Source organism: Schistocerca serialis, chromosome 7 (genome assembly GCF_023864345.2).
Source record: "Schistocerca serialis cubense isolate TAMUIC-IGC-003099 chromosome 7, iqSchSeri2.2, whole genome shotgun sequence".
Lineage (NCBI taxonomy): Eukaryota > Metazoa > Arthropoda > Insecta > Orthoptera > Acrididae > Schistocerca > Schistocerca serialis.
This window is the reverse complement of record NC_064644.1, coordinates 596,317,416-596,330,103: the sequence shown is the minus strand read 5'-3', so window position 1 is coordinate 596,330,103 and position 12,688 is coordinate 596,317,416. Positions and strand designations below refer to the sequence as shown.

The 12,688-nt window shown below is 45.0% G+C and overlaps 1 non-coding gene across 1 annotated transcript; it reads right to left on the bottom strand.

Moving 5' to 3' along the window:
* Window positions 1-9,221: 9,221 nt before the first annotated feature.
* LOC126413599 (small nucleolar RNA snR44) lies at window positions 9,222-9,419 on the bottom strand. The gene has a single exon (XR_007575384.1). It is a non-coding gene; the product is annotated as a small nucleolar RNA snR44 (small nucleolar RNA).
* Window positions 9,420-12,688: the final 3,269 nt, after the last annotated feature.

The following is a 12,688-nucleotide window of genomic DNA, read 5'->3' as shown; positions in this document are numbered from 1 at the left end:
TTCGATCAGGTTCAGATCTGGGGAGGTGCGGCCGAGAACATCAATCTGAACTAGCCACTGTGTGCCTCGCACCACTCCGTAACGCTCCAGGACAGCGACTTCAGCATAATTATTGTCTTTCAATAAAAGTGTCGTTTCTGTTCGTCTCATTGCGTATTTGTTTCAATTACCTTCTGTACAATACCGTAGCAGTTCTTTCTGCATATGGTCCAAGTTTCATCAAGCTACGTTACCTGGCGGTGACGTGTCATGCTAAAGTCACGTTAGTCCTTAATTTTGCGCATCACACACCAGTGCATTTCTGTTTCACAAGGCAGGTGCATAATCCATTCCTTGATCTGTGCACCTTCTTTGTAGTCTAACCTTAACTATGCTGCCCCTGAGTCGTTCGAAGCTCACTCGCTTCCATGTTGGCTGTGTCCCGTGTCTTCTGCATCAACAGGTATTGCGAGCAAAATGTAAATACACTCCTGGAAATTGAAATAAGAACACCGTGAATTCATTGTCCCAGGAAGGGGAAACTTTATTGACACATTCCTGGGGTCAGATACATCACATGATCAACTGACAGAACCACAGGCACATAGACACAGGCAACACAGCATGCACAATGTCGGCACTAGTACAGTGTATATCCACCTTTCGCAGCAATGCAGGCTGCTATTCTCCCATGGAGACGATCGTAGAGATGCTGGATGTAGTCCTGTGGAACGGTTTGCCATGTCATTTCCACCTGGCGCCTCAGTTGGACCAGCGTTCGTGCTGGACGTGCAGACCGCGTGAGACGACGCTTCATCCAGTCCCAAACATGCTCAATGGGGGACAGATCCGGAGATCTTGCTGGCCAGGGTAGTTGACTTACACCTTCTAGAGCACGTTGGGTGGCACGGGATACATGCGGACGTGCATTGTCCTGTTGGAACAGCGCAAGTTCCCTTGCCGGTCTAGGAATGGTAGAACGATGGTTTCGATGACGGTTTGGATGTACCGTGCACTATTCAGTATCCCCTCGACGATCACCAGTGGTGTACGGCCAGTGTAGGAGATCGCTCCCCACACCATGATGCCGGGTGTTGGCCCTGTGTGCCTCGGTCGTATGCAGTCCTGATTGTGGCGCTCACCTGCACGGCTCCAAACACGCATACGACCATCATTGGCACCAAGGCAGAAGCGACTCTCATCGCTGAAGACGACACGTCTCCATTCGTCCCTCCATTCACGCCTGTCGCGACACCACTGGAGGCGGGCTGCACGATGTTGGGGCGTGAGCGGAAGACGGCCTAACGGTGTGCGGGACCGTAGCCCAGCTTCATGGAGACGGTTGCGAATGGTCCTCGCCGATACCCCAGGAGCAACAGTGTCCCTAATTTGCTGGGAAGTGGCGGTGCGGTCCCCTACGGCACTGCGTAGGATCCTACGGTCTTGGCGTGCATCCGTGCGTCGCTGCGGTCCGGTCCCAGGTCGACGGGCACGTGCACCTTCCGCCGACCACTGGCGACAACATCGATGTACTGTGGAGACCTCACGCCCCACGTGTTGAGCAATTCGGCGGTACGTCCACCCGGCCTCCCGCATGCCCACTATACGCCCTCGCTCAAAGTCCGTCAACTGCACATACGGTTCACGTCCACGCTGTCGTGGCATGCTACCAGTATTAAAGACTGCGATGGAGCTCCGTATGCCACGGCAAACTGGCTGACACTGACGGCGGCGGTGCACAAATGCTGCGCAGCTAGCGCCATTCGACGGCCAACACCGCGGTTCCTGGTGTGTCCGCTGTGCCGTGCGTGTGATCATTGCCTGTACAGCCCTCTCGCAGTGTCCGGAGCAAGTATGGTGGGTCTGACACACCGGTGTCAATGTGTTCTTTTTTCCATTTCCAGGAGTGTATTTTAGCAAAATTCTAGGTTGTACTCAGGAGCAGCATTAGTATGGTACAGATTTAGTGCTACAATAATCTATGATCACTCTCTGTTGTCTACTTTTAATTTGGTTGCACCATCTACAGTAGAAAAAGGTCACGAAATGACCGAACCAGTTATAGAATAGCTTTTCGATGTGTATAAAGACTTCATCTGCAGAAAGTTCAGATATTTTGTAGACGAAAATTCCCCTTCCAGTTTCTTGCCTGTCCAACGGTTTAGTAACTAAGTAAGGTCAAAGCTTTTGCTTATAGGAAACCGCCCGTGGCCGGCAGCGGCTGTCTACCTGGCTGGCTAGCTGGCTGGCTGTCGGAACAAGAAAATGAGTGCGAGCGTGGTACATGCTGGCTCGTGTTCGCAACGCAGGGCGGCTGGGTTTCTCGTAGCGCAACACTGCCTGGATATCAGACGTCATTCGTTCGACGTCACTGGTCAAGTGGCGATGCCCGCCAAGCTGGGAGCACAGGAACCTCGGAGTATCCGATACTGCGACCGTCTTTCGCTTGTTCTCTTGTCCCAAGACTGACATTTTTGGTCCATTTTGCAATTAACGTGCTTAGTTTAGACGAAGCAACCTCATCAAATCTTTATGTTGTACTTATATCACGTTTCTGTTAATTAGTTTTATGTTCTCCTGAACGTAACCTCGCGTCAGTGGAGGTCGCAGCTAGCTCTGACGGTTCTAGTAGCGCCGGAGCAGACTTTGGTATTAATCGAGGATTTTTCCCGTACTTTGTTGCTTGATTGCGCACTGGAGGGATTTTGTCAGATTCGTATACGCATACATTGAAAGTAATATTTCATATCTTTTTGTGACCAGGTTATAGACATTGCGGAATAATTAAAGATTTTGTTAATCAGACTATCCAAGGGCAAGAAAGGTCTGAGTAAAGTTTGTCAGTATATGAATCTTAAATTTTCGGAATACAGTAAATTTAAAGTTTTTATTGATTCCTCTTATTTTTTACATTGCTTAAGGATTGTTGACTGAACGACGAGGTAAGTTGTCTATTGGGTGCAGGAGCATTGCAATATAATTCTTAGGAGACGTTAAGGAGTATTTTTTAAAAAATCGCAGTCAGATACTAGAGAATTGATTTTTCATTAAATATTGGAAGATTAATTAATTTCTGTTTTGGTTCTCCATCAGAACACTGACATATCCGACAGCAAGAGGTTCCGGAAAATGTTTAAATACTGACATGTCGGAATAGAGTTTTTCATGATACAAGTTGCTCGACTACGTATCACATTTTATGGTAACGATAATAAAGTTTCACTACATGGCCTTGCAATTTTAGAGAAAAAGACTAGGTAATGATAAAATTGTCAGAGATAAGAGCTGTACACATTTCCGTAGGTGTTCCACCTGGCTAACAATAATAATTACAATTATAAACAGAATAAACTTTCATAAGGAGTAAAATTAGTTTCGTGTTATTTAAATTTCACATTCGTAAACCATTTAAATTTTGCTGACCAGTACATTTCTTTTAATATGAGTTGCATGCCCTGTAGCAGTAGGAAAAAGAAGGGAACGAGTGGAAAAATGTTCCGAAAGGAGCACAAAAATGCAAATATGTTTCTATTTATCTAAAAGACTGAATGAAAGGTGGGTGTACCAGCTGCTTCATTCAATCTTCCACAGCACCTTTAAAAACTTTCCGAAAAATTTTAGCATGCGAAAATATTCGCGCTTTTTTATGCCGAGACAGAAGATGACGGTGGCAGTGGCAATGAGACGGAGAGGTAACAAATACTGGAAGATAGATGACAGTGGATGTGTTGCAGAAAGAGCGAAGGGGATTATGGCAGTGCGAGAAAAAGAGAAGGGCACAGTGTCAGCGGAACATAGTTGACAGTGACAGAACAATGCTAGGAAAACAGAGATGGGGACATTGGCGGAGGAGGAGGGGGGAATAAAGAAAGGAGAGAGTGGAAGTGAGTGAGACAGATTGATAATGTGAGACAGAGATGTGATCATGACAACAAGGAAGAGACAGAAAGATGGTGAGAAGAGGCAGCAGCAGTGGGAAGGAGGGAATGAGGTATTAGCAGTAAGATAGAGGAAGAGGGACACAGTGACAGTGAGAGCAGACTGTAGTAGTAGCAGCAGCATAGAACGAAGGGGACCTCTGCTATGACACAGGACACAGTGACGGAGAGACATAGAGAGATATTGACAATGAGTTGGGCTGGATGAGTGACTGAGAAAGGGCAGCTAGGAGTGGATAGGTATGAGGGACTCAACACTGGACTAGTGGGTGAGTTACAGTCTGGGGAACTTGAGGGAGTTTGAGGTGAGATATACATTTAAAAAAGCGCGAATATGTTCGTATGCCAAAATTCTGAATGAGGCGGCTGGTACCCCAACTTTCAGTCATTCTTTCAAATAAAGAGGAACACATTAACACTGTTTGTACTCCGATAGGAGCATATTTCGGCTAGTGTTACTTTACTGCTTTAAGTCTGGTTCCGGTTTTAAGATGGAGGTGTACTTTCCAGGTCGCATGCTGTACTGATGGAGTCCACCTATGTTTCATGGAGAGCCATATTGTCAATCAGTCCTTCCCATGTACAAGAAATGTGATAATAACAACTCAGTTTATATTAAATGCTGAGATAAAGTTTTCCGTGTGAGGTTAGCTGGCTTTGTTTACTACACTACTTGTGGTGTCACCGCCAGACAACACACTTGCTAGGTGGTAGCCTTTAAATCGGCCGCGGTCCATTAGTATACGCCGGACCGGCGTGTCGCCACTGTCAGTAATTGCAGACCGAGCGCCACCACACGGCAGGTCTAGAGAGACGTACTAGCAGTCGCCCCAGTTGTACAGCCGACTTTGCAAGGAAAGGTTCACTGACAAAGACGCTCTCATTTGCCGAGACGATAGTTAGTATAGCCTTCAGCTACGTCAATTGCTACGACCTAGCAAGGCGTCATAATCCTTTGCTATATATATTGTGATTATAACATGTACCGTCAAGAGAGATGTTCTACAAATGTGGATTAAAGTTAAGTATTACAGCAACTGCGTCCATTTTCTAAGTTCTCATTTCCTTTTAACTGTTCAGACCTCACGCCAATCTGCGTGAGCTTAACGCGTGCCTTTCGGCTTCCTCTCGTTGTGATTTGGCTGTCGTGCTAAGTCACAACATTACTGACCATTAAAATTACTACACCTCGAAGAGGACGTGCAACAGACACGAAATTTAACTGACAGGAAGAAGATGGTGTGATATGCAAATGATTAGATTTTCAGATCATTCACATAAGGTTTGCGCCGGTGGCGACACCTACAACGTGATGACATGAGGAAAGTTTCCAACCGATTTCTCATACACAAACAGCAGTTGACCGGCGTTGCCTGGTGAAACGTTGTTGTGATGCCTCTTGTAAGGAGGAGTAATGCGTACCAACACATTTCCGACTTTGATAAAGGTCCAATTGTAGCCTATCGCGATTGCGGTTTATCGTATCGCGACATTTCTGCTCGCGTTGGTCGAGATCCAATGACTGTTAGCAGAATATGGGATCGGTGGGTTCTGGAGGGTAATACGGAACGCCGTGCTGGATCCCAATGGCCTCGTATCACTAGCAGTCGAGATGACAGGCATCTTATCCGCATGGCTGTAACGGATCGTGCAGCCACGTCTCGATCCCTGAGTCAACAGATTGTGAGGTTTGCAAGACAACAACCATCTGCGCGAACAGTTCGACGACGTTTTCAGCAGCGTGGACTATCAGCTCGGAGACCACACCTGCGGTTACCCTTGACGCTGCATCACAGACAGGAGCGCCTGCGATGGTGTACTCAACGACGAACTTGGGTGCACGAATGGCAAAACGTCATTTTTTCGGATGAATCCAGGTTCTGTTTACAGCATGATGATGGTCGCATCCGTGTTTGGCGACATCGCGGTGAACGAACATTGGAAGTGTGTATTCGTCATCGCCATACTGGCGAATCACCCGACTTGATAGTATGGGATGCCATTGGTTACACGTCTCTGTCACCTCTTGTTCGCATTAACGGCACTTTGAGCAGTGGACGTTACATTCCAGATGTGTTACGACCCATGGCTCTACCCTTCATTCGATCCCTGCGAAACCCTACATTTCAGCAAGATAATGCACGACTGCATGTTGCAGGTGCTGTGCGGGCCTTTCTGGATACAGAAAATGTTCGACTGCTGCCCTGGCCAGCACATTTGTAAGTAGGCTGTTTAGGTTTTTATGTTGGTAACGTCACGCAGCGCTCTGTACGAAAATCACTGGCTGTGCTGTGTGCAGTCTATGGCTGGTTGGCATTGTTGGAATACTGGCTATTGTAGTGTTGGGCAGTTGGATGTGAACAGCGCGTAGCGTTGCTCAGCTGGAGGTGAGCCGCCAGCTGTGGTGGATGTGGGGAGAGAGATGGCAGAATTTTGAGAGCGGACGATCTGGACGTGTGTCCATCAGAAAGAGTAAATTTGTAATACTGGATATCATGAACTGAAATATATATGATGAATTTTGAACATTATTAAGGTAAATACATTGTTTGTTCTCTATCAAAATAGTTCATTTGCTAACTACGCCTATCAGTAGTTAGTGCCTTCAGTAGTCAGAATCTTTTATTTAGCTGGCAGGATTGGCACTCACTGTATTGCAGTAGTTCGAGTAAAAGATTTTTGTAAGGTAAGTCATTCCTGAAAGTTATAGGTTATTGTAATTCAGGGCCATTCTTTTGTAGGGATTATCGAAAGTCAGATTGCATTGCGCTAAAAATATTGCGCGTCAGTTTAGTGTTGATCAGAATAAGTAAAGAGCGAAATGCCTGAGTACTTTCAGTTCTACTCAGCTGTTTGACAATCAAATAACATAAGAGGTGCTGTGCTGACAGTAAATAATTTTTCTAAGGGGATATTTCACATTCTCCAGATCTCCCACCAATTGAAAACGTCTGGTCAATGGTGGCCGAGCAACTGGCTCATCACAATACGCCAGTCACTGTTCTTGATGAAATGTGGTATCGTGTTGAAGCTGCATGGGCAGCTGTACCTGTACACGCCATCCAAGCTCTGCTTGACTCAATGCCCAGGTTTATCAAGGCCGTTATTACGGCCAGAAGTGGTTGTTCTGGGTACTGATTTCTCAGGATCTATGCACCCAAATTGCGTGAAAATGTAATCACATGTCAGTTCTAGTATAATGTATTTGTCCAATGAATACCCGTTCATCATCTGCATTTCTTCTTGGTGTAGCAATTTCAATGGCCAGTAGTGTAGTATGGCGACCGCGCTGGTTATCGGCTGCATGTTTCCGTGCAGCGGAACAGGTACAAAGAGTTTGCGATCAGCAGGTGCTTGGAAACCGGTTACTGCGTCACTTATGAATTCGTTTCATTCCATGCTATCTTAAATTCACTGATTTTAGCTGTTAGTGGAGAGTAACATTACTTTTCGAACTGACAATTCTGGATAACATAGTCAATGGAGCTGTCTTGCTTTGTAAGGAGGGCCGCGCGGGATTAGCCGAGCGGTCTAGGACGCTGCAGTCATGGACTGTGTTGCCGATCCCGGCGGAGGTTCGAGTCCTCCCTCGGGCATGGGTGTGTGTGTTTGTCCTTAGGATAATTTAGGTTAAGTCGTGTGTAAGCTTAGGGACTGATGACCTTAGCAGTTAAGTCCCGTAATATTTCACACACATTTGAGCTTTTTTTTTTCTTTTTAAGAAGGAGAGCATATTATATTATCGCTAGAATGTTGCACACTACGTCAGTTCTCCTCAAAGTTCAATATGTTTATCACTGAAATCACGTGTTTCGAGCATACGTCCCAGAGACATATTATTCTGTATAGTTGCTTTATTTAAATGTACCTCGCTCGTGAGCTGCGGTCTTGTTTAGCTACCCATATCAAGTACGCCGTTAATCGTAATTTTAATGTATCGGCAATGAGCTGCAAAGTAGGCAATGAGAATTATAAATAATAGTCGGTAGAATCTCAAAGCATGGGAGTTAGATTTCAGGACGTGAGTGCGGTAAGGCTACTGCTGGAAGCTGAAATGAGACTTGGGGCTGCACTGATTCGCTGAGCTGCTACGATAACTTCATCAGTTCTCAGGTGATCCTACGGCTAGAGAACTATTTTGGTATTTTTCATGCATATTCGAACCAGGTCGCTCTACTGCCTTGTTCTCTTCGGCACTGCTATTTTTATTCTGCATATGATTAAAGCGTCAGGCCTTATTTTGTAATTACAAATCGGAGTTGTCGATATTTTACTATACACAAAACGCACTTACAAGGTTTTAAGATGAAATCAACAGAAGGGGAATATGGTCGAGTTAAATAAGGCGACGCTGAGAGAATTCGGTTAGGAAACCAGACACTAAATAGTAGATGAGTTATTCTAGTTGGGCAGTAAAATAACTGCTGATGGACGATGTAGAGTTTACAATATAGATCGGCAATGCCAAGAAAAGTGTTTCTGAAGGAGAGAAATTTGTTGACATCGAATATAAATTTAAGTGGTGCTGGCGGAGGACGGATTGGGGGGCAGGGTAGTGGTACGAATTGAATTGTAGGGGGAGAGCAAGAGCAAACGATGAAAATAGCGGATTTAAGTGAATGTAGACTGTAGATTGTTGTACTTTCTCGTAGATGAAGACGCTTGTGCAAGGTAGACTAGCATGGAGATCTGTATCAGACCAGTGTTGATCGCACTGAATACAACAAGGCCAACAATACAGCAACTTGTCGTTAATGAGTTACGGAAAAGTAGCAATAGCTCAAAAAACATTGCCTTGCGTGAAAAATGTTGCATAACTTCTCGATTCCAGTCAGAATTCTATGAGAATTATTTAATGTTTTGTTGCCACGTATAATTCATAACATCTTTTAAAGACTTTCTTAACTTTTTTTTTCAAATTTAGTCAGAAGCGCCCAGCAGACCTTAGTAGAGATACATATAGGCAGATGCGAGCCATGTGTGGGCACATGGAATATTATGTGGTACCCTTCCCTCACTCAACCTCTCTTGCCAGCTGATTGCCACTGAGAAAAGTAAGTCCCGATAAAAATACAGCACTGGTTTGCCTATAAACACACAAATTACTCGGTCTCCGGGGCCACTGACACTCAAATAAAAAAACGTTAAATCGATTACATGTTTGTTTATTAATTCAGCTATCGCGAACGTACTAGATCATCACTGCTCCATCGCAGGACACTTACTCACAGCACTGTCGCTGTCTTTCTGGTCTGCCTGACAGCATCTTCCCACTCTATTCAGTCTTGTCTTTCTGAAGAAAACAAATTTTGTTACGTAGTAACTGCTAGAGCCAACTGTATGCATAACTAAAACAGTATCGCATCTTGAAACGAACGCTGAGGAGCATATAAAATTAGGTATTGCTGAAACTTCCTGGCAGATTAAAACTGTGTGCCGGACCGAGACTCTAACTCCCGAGTTCGAGTCTCTGTCCGGCACACAGTTTTAATCTGCCAGGAAGTTTCATATCAGCGCACACTCCGCTGCAGAGCGAAAACTCATTCTTAAGCATTGCTGTTTGAAGAACTTCTTTCTTCGTTAGTACGCGTGCTATCAACATGAGCTGCTGTCTTCCTACGTCCAGGGAAGAGAAGCAAGTGTGTAAATTTCGAAAAGACTCGTGGCCAAGAAACTTGCTCCGCTAGGGCAGCGCTCAGCCAAGAAGGGAAATGCAATCTCGCGGGACGACTGTGGAACAATAAGCATACTTTCAATTAATACGTACGAAGGGTAGTGATTAAGTTATTTGTTTCTGCTGTGGTCATCAGGCCGAAGACGGGTTTTTTCCAGTTCTCCACACTGCTGTATCATCGGCAAGCCTGTTCATCTTTGAATAACTACTACAATTTACATCCATCTCAGCCTGCTTACGTATTCATGCCGAGGTGTCGCTCTACGATTTTTACACTCCACACTTACCTGCAAAACCATACTGACGATTCCTTGCTGGCTAAGGATGTATCCTGTCAGCCGAACCCTTATTTTAGTCAAGTTATGCCGCAAATTTCTTTTCTCCCCAATTCGAATCAGCATTTCGTAATTAGTTACTCTATCTGCCCATATAATGTTCCGTATTATTTTGCAGCACAGAATTTCCAACGCTATGCTTCTCTTTTGTCTGAAGTGCTTATAGTTCACGTTCTGCAGAAGGCTATATTCCAGAGAAATCTCTGCATAAATATTTCCTAACATTTGAATTTATATCAGATACTAAGAAATTTCTCTTTTTCAGAAATGCTTTTCTTGCTACAGCCGGCCTGCATTTTGTGTCCTCTCTACTTAGGCCATCATCAGCTAATTTGCTGCCCAAACATCAAATTAGCGGCTGATTTCCTAATCTAATTCCATCAGCGTCGCCTTATATAATTCGACTATTTTGCATTACGCTTGTTTGACTTTTGTTGGTATTGATCTTACAAGCTTCTTTCACGACGAGAGAGCAGACTGAATAACATCGCGGAGTGACTGTAAGTTTCTCTCATTCCTTTCTGAACTCCTGCTTTTCCTTCGCCCCCTCGTTACTGTAGTGCCGTATGTGTACAAGCTGAGAATAACCATTCGTTTTCTCGATATGAAAATGGCCTGTTCTAAAACAGATATCTAAATAAAACAAAACTTATCGAGTAATCCAGATAGTGTACGAATGCAGTCTTTTGGTGGTAACGTTCAATAAAACGATGCTGGGCTTCGAGCGGCGTCAAGTGGTTAAAATGCCACGAGCCTCTGATCAGGTGCTCCTGGGCCAACATTAGGTGTACTGAGCGCTGACGAGCTACTGGTACGCCCTTATATAGACCAGCTGCCGGCTGTTACGTCACTGGTGCTCGCCTGATCGCCATTTATGGGCGTACGCTGACAGCGTTCCGTGCGCCTACTTGAACCTCGCATCCTGCGACACGTTGGGCTACAGGCCGCCGTTTCTGTTAAGGATGCCCTTAAGAGTGTTTTTTCTCGATGGGTTCTTTAACTACAAAGTCTTTCTCATGGCTCGCACGAACGAGTTGTGAGACTGGAGAATTAAACAAGTCCCTCAGTGAGGCAGCGACTTGCAGCTCAGCACTGCAAGGAATGAAGTTATCACGAGGGTGAAGAGGGCGCATCGACGCGTAGTCAGTGTGTGCCCATATATGGCGATACAGAGAGCGCTAGTGACGTCACAGTCGGCAGCTAGAGTATATAAGCACGCACCAGCAGCCCATCGGCACTCACTACACCTGACAACGGCCGAGGTGTGCTGGGCCAAAAGCTCGTGGCACTTCTAACCCGGAAACATTTTACTGACTGCGGATGGTGATTTTTCGTTACATTAGCAGCGGTTACGGCTTTCAAAAGATAGCATATCTTCCATTACGAAAATATGTGTAAGGTGCACTTTGTCTTTACACTAACAAGGAGACGGCACGAGCGTGGGGTCGGGGATTTGTCCGAAATTTTGTGTGGCGAAAGAGGACCCGTAACACCTCACGTGGTTAAATTATTGGGACGCACTACCCGGAAAATCCCGGGAAAAATCGATCCAAAGTTTCTTAGTTGCCTTATGACTATAAAATGTTAGTCCATTGCCGAGGCACCGTCTGGCGTAGATGTTTAGGGCTCGGACTCTTACGCCAGAGGTCTCGGGTTCTATTCCTCCTCTGGCGCTTTTTTTTCTTGTGTTTCATTTTCTTTTGTTATTCCACCAATTATTCAGAAAGTTTCCCAAACCTACATTATCTTTAACAAATTAGTTACATTATCGAATGAAGATTATTTTCTTTTTGTCCAACAACACAATTCATAGCGGTGGGTTTTCCATTTTTCATTGTAAAGTATATAAGGAGAATCATTGGGTTTTTAATCAGAATAACAAATTTGATTGGGAAACATTCAATTTTTATACATACAATAATTATGAACAAGAACTGCAGTGGTAATTATCGTAAAAACAAACAAAGCAATAATTTTTGCGACATCTTACGCAACATATAAAAGCGGATTTTTTACTATCACAGGGCGTTTGCGATAAATCTGTACAAAAATATGCCCCATTAACATTTACGAAAATATTTTGAATTTCTGATAATTTTGAGGCAAACCAGGCATATTGAATCATTTCTCGGAATATTTGTGACGATAACTGATGGTGAATTACAGAATGAATTTTTATACAGTCTTCCCGGGAATTAATTTCACGATTCTCCTGTAACAATGCGCTGCAATTTTTCAAGCAACAGAAGAAAAAAAAAAAAAGGCCAGAGGAGGAATCGAACCGGAGACCTCTAGCGTAAGGGTCCGACCACTAACCGTGTAGGCCAGACGGCGGCTCGGCAATGGAGTAACGTTTTATACTCTTAAGGCACCTAAGAAACTTTGGATCGATTTTTCTCGGGTTTTTCCGGGTAGTGCGTCCTAATATTTTAACCACGTGAGGTGTTAGGAGTCCTCTTTCACCACACAAAATTTCGGACAAATCCCGCACCCCAGGGTCCTGCCGTCTCCTTGTAAGTGTCGCTGCAACGAATCACAAGACGACGTTTGCGTGACGTAGTTAATTCCATCAACTTATCCGGGCCTCTAGAGGTATGCCCTTCAGCTCAGAAGGAGCACTGGAGCGTGGCACAGTGCTGTGGTGTGGTGTGGTGTGGTGTAGCGCGCGGGCAGGAAGGCAGATGCCTGTCTCGCAGTGACAGCAGCCCCGCAGCTGAGGTGAGGCGAGGTGCGGTGCGGTGCGGTGCGAGCCCCACCAGACT